This window comes from Schistocerca cancellata, chromosome 1, assembly GCF_023864275.1.
Source record: "Schistocerca cancellata isolate TAMUIC-IGC-003103 chromosome 1, iqSchCanc2.1, whole genome shotgun sequence".
NCBI classification, from domain to species: Eukaryota; Metazoa; Arthropoda; class Insecta; order Orthoptera; family Acrididae; genus Schistocerca; species Schistocerca cancellata.
The window spans coordinates 815,685,735-815,690,387 of NC_064626.1; the positions used below are offsets into that span (position 1 = coordinate 815,685,735).

Here is a 4,653-nt window from a genome sequence, read left to right on the forward strand (position 1 = left end):
GCAGGCGGACCAGAGCTGATCCGCTGTTTGCAGTCGTTTTCAGAACAATAGTTTACCATTCTGCTTTACAGTGGATGCACTCGCAAAAGCAAATATTGAGAAACGGCATTAACGCAATTGAACTGCAGCAATGAGGCAGTACGTAACGGTCAAATTTTAGCGTTCTATATGCGTTAACATTTTCCGTTTTCTGGGATGTAATATTTGTATTTTGTCATATTTTGCTGTCTCTCTAAAATTGCATTAAAAACTAATTTTACTTAACTGCTCTAACGCTACTGTTCGCTAGAACTAAATTATCTTTCACTGCACGATATGTGTATTTTTTATCAATACAGTTTTTGTACATTATCCTAGGACTTACATACTAAGAGCATTATTATTTTCTTTCTTTAGACTGCAACGATTGTAACTCAATATGTAATTGTCACATAATGTTACCAACTGTTTCTTTACGTGGAATACTGATACAGTTATCAAAGAAACTATGGGATCAAATTAGATAACGGATAATACGATGTGAAGATACACAATAAATACACTGCACATAGGAAAGTACGCATTCAGATACGATATAGTGCACTTTGTATTGCTCTACGATTCTGGTTTAAATGATACGAATCGCCAATGAGCAAATTAAAGATAGCTGTAGGAACCGAAATGACTTCTCCTAAAAATAGGTCTGAACAACGGGCGTGCAACATAACTATTACACATGGCGTCCCAGGAGGAATGGTTATTATTCCAGGAAATGACAGGAACGATTATTCGAAGCTAGAAAGTCTAGCAAACATGAGATCTAAAGTTGAGACTTTAATGACAATGACCACTCTTAAGGTATGACATTTAGGGTCTATGTTTACCAGAATTTTTGGCTTAGAGTGATCGTTCCTGCTATACCCCTGAATACTAACCATTCCGCCTGGAACATCCCGTATACAGGATGCCTCAAACCTTTCTGGTGAAAGTAAAACAAGTGATCGTGGATCCACAACTGATTATATTGCGATAGGAAACAAATGGCCGGAAATGTATATTTATTGTGTTCTGGACACAGCCAGCATACACCACATAACAATAACGCAGCTCATAGTAACTGTTCAAATCGATAAGCGCCACTCTGAACTCATTTATTGCGAACGCCGCATTCAGACTAGCCACACTCTCGCAAAGATGCTGTGCGTCTATTGTACACTGGAACAGGCAGTGTGTGATAAACAGCGTACACCCCTGACAACCAAGCAGACATGCCTCCCCATTTGACTGGTCCGCATCACTTGGTGTTCCTGTAAAATGAGCTGTCACAGTTCTTGAACATATACCCCATGTTGCCCGCGAAAGGATATTGTTTCAATACGACAGCGCACCAGCCCGCTTCAACGTTAATGTCCGTGAGCATCTGAACAACACGTACCCTCATCGCTGGACTGGAAGGAGGGGTCCTGTCCCACGACCAGCGCGATCGCTGTCTCTCACACCTCTGGACTTCTTCCGCTGCGGTTACTTTAAGGCAATGGTGTACAAAAGCCCCATAAAAACAGATGAAGACCTGCTTGAGAGGGCAGAGCTGCCTGTCTACCGATACAACAAGCATCAGGGATCTTTGAAAGAGTGTGGCAGACCTTCATGTAACCTTGGTGAACGTGCATTGAAAATGGTGGTCGTCACTTTGAACAGTTACTAGGAGCAACGTTGTTGTTATGCTGCGTTTGCTGTGTATGTCCAAAACATAAGAAATATGGTGTAGACACATTGTCACCTGTTCCAATTTGATCCATGAGATTTAACACACTCTGTATACATTGTTATTGTGCAGGACTACACAAGAGGGATCATTGCCGTAAAAAGAAAGGCTTGCCACAATACGCTGGTGCAGCATTGCGCCAGGGCATTCGCTGGGCGTAGCTGCTTGCCTACTGGTCAGCGCCAGGCTAGTTGCAGGAACCACGGAAACTTCGACATGTGGCATTCGTGGTGGTATTTGCAGCAGCAGCTATAAAACATACCCTCTTTGGCATGTATAAATACTGAACGTCTAGCCGGGCAGGTCACTGAATTGGCGAGTCATCCATTTGGCGTCCGTCACAGTGTCACTTTCCGCCATGTGATTGGTGCCACTCGACCATCTTCTTGACAGGACCGGTTGCCAGGAGGTCCATCTGCGGCAAGGTAGGCTGTGGGTCGAATTGGGCCCTTCTAGCCACCGAGCCATCGGGTGTCTGCCAACACCAGATGTCAAAGCGGCGTTTCCGCTCCGGACGTCTATGCTCCCGCGACCCACCACAAAAGGGGCAGACTGTCAGGCCGTTCTCTGCTCGACCGTGCCGTGACGCAGCTTGGCCACTAGACGGGTATGTTTGCTGTGCAAGGTCGCACCATGCTTGGGCTTCAACAGGCGTTGCAGCTTCTGGGGTTTCATGAGAATGCTTTGTTGCTGGGGTCTGTGTGTCGAAGCTCACCTTACAGCGCTCGCCAAGTGCCGGCTTGAGCTACTGGCACGAGATTCTGGGGACAAATAAAATGATTATACTGTCATCCAGCGGGTTTTGACTCATACCGATCCACCATCCTTCAGCAGAACAGGCCATCTGAAAAATATACATCTGCGTGTATATCTGGATAACGTACCTGACAGACGTTTCATAGAACCACCTTAAGAGTGTTTCTCTACCGTTCAACTCTCTAACGGCGCGAGGGAAAAACGAATGCTTCAGTCTTTTCGTGCGATCTCTGATTTCTCTTACTTTATTACAATGACCGATTTTCCCTATATAGAAGGAGGTCAACAAAATATTTTTGCACTCGGAGGGGGCCGTTGTACATTTAAATTTCGAGAGAAGATCTCGCTGCAACGGAAAACGCTTTTGTTTTAATGATTGCCACCCCTTCTCGCGCATCATATCGGTGACATTTTTTCACTGTAATGCACTTGTTCGAACTTTCACGATGTCCTCGAAAATCCTGTTTGGTAATGCACGGTAGGACTCCAGCATGGGATAGAAAAGCTTAATGTAAGCAATCCCTTCAGTAGGCCTGCTGAAACTTTCAAGTGTTCTGCTAATGAAACGCAGCCTTTGGTGCTGTCTTCCTTAAACATTGTCTGTGTGATCGTTCCAGCTTAAGCACTTCATAATTGGAATTCCTCGGTATTTATTTGCGCCAACGGCCTTGCCGCAGTGGTAACACCGGTTCCCGTCAGATCACCGAAGTTAAGCTCTGTCGGGCTGGGCTAGCACGTGGATGGATCACCATATGGTCTGTCGAGCGCTGTTGGCAAGCGGGATGCACTCAGATCTTGAGAGGCAAACTAAGGAGCAACTTGACTGAGATGTAGCGGCTCCGGTCTCGTCAACTGACATGCGGCCGGGAGAGCGGTGTGCTGACCACATGCCCCTCCATATCCACCGCATCCAGTGACGTCTGTGGGCTGAGGATGACATGGCGGCCGCTCGGTACCGTTGGGCCTTCCAAGGCCTGTTCGGAAGGAGTTGGGTATTTACTTGAGTTAATAGCCTTTAATTATTTTTTACCATGTAACCGAAATGCAAGGGATTCCTTTTAGTACTCATTTGGATGACCTCAAAATTTTCATTAATTAGGGCCAGTTGCCACTTTTGAAACCATACAGACACCTTGTATAAATCATTTTGCAATTGGTTTTGATCTCCTGACTACTTCACTAGATGGTAAATGGCAGCATCACCTGTAAGCAACCTAAGATGCGTGCTCAGATTGGCCGGCCGTGGTGGCCGAGCGGTTCTAGGCGCTTCAGTCCGGAACCGCGCGACTGCTGCGGTCGCAGGTTCGAATCCTGCCTCGACCATGGCTGTGTGTGATGTCCTTAGGTTAGTTAGGTTTAAGTAGTTCAGAGTTCAAGGGGACTGATGACCTCAGATGTTAAGTCCCATAGTGCTCAGAGCCATTTTTTTGCTCAGATCGTCTCCTAAGTCGTTTATATAGATTAAGGACAGTAGGGGATCTGTAACACTTCCTTAGGAAACACCAGATATAACCTCTGCTGCATTCGATGACTTCCGTCGGTTACTACGAACTGTGATCTTTCCGACAGAAATCATGATTCCAGTCACACGACTGAGACTATACTCCTTAGGCACGCGACTTGATTACACTGAGATGAAAAAAGTCATAGGATATCTCCTAATACTGTGTCGGATCTCCTTTTGCCCTGTATCGAGCAGCAACTCGAGATGGTTTGGACTCAACAAATCATTGGACGTCCCCTTCAGAAATATTGAGCAATGCTGCCTCTAAACCGTCCATAATGGCGGAAGTGCTGCCGTCTGGTATGTTGTACACGAACCTCTCTGCCATGACCCATAAATGTTCGATGAGATTCATGTCGGGCGATGAGGGAGGCCAAATCATTCTCCCGAAATGTCCAGAATGCTCTTCAAAGCAATCACGAACAACCGTGGCCCCGTGACATGACATCGTTGTTTAGGAACACGGACGCCATGAATGGCTGCAAATGCTCTTCAAGTAGCCCAAAATAATCATTTCTTGTCAGTGATCGGTTCAGTTGGACCAGAGGCCCCGGTCCACTCCAAGAAAACACAGCCATACCACTATGGAGCTACCACCAGCTTGCACAGTGCCTTGTTGACGTGTCCATAGTTTCGTAGAGTCTGCGCA

General features: G+C 46.1%; 1 pseudogene; it reads left to right on the top strand.

Annotated features, from left to right (window-relative positions):
* The first annotated feature begins 3,158 nt into the window (after positions 1-3,158).
* On the top strand, positions 3,159-3,276 carry LOC126099969 (5S ribosomal RNA; annotated as a pseudogene).
* The last annotated feature ends 1,377 nt before the right edge of the window (positions 3,277-4,653 follow it).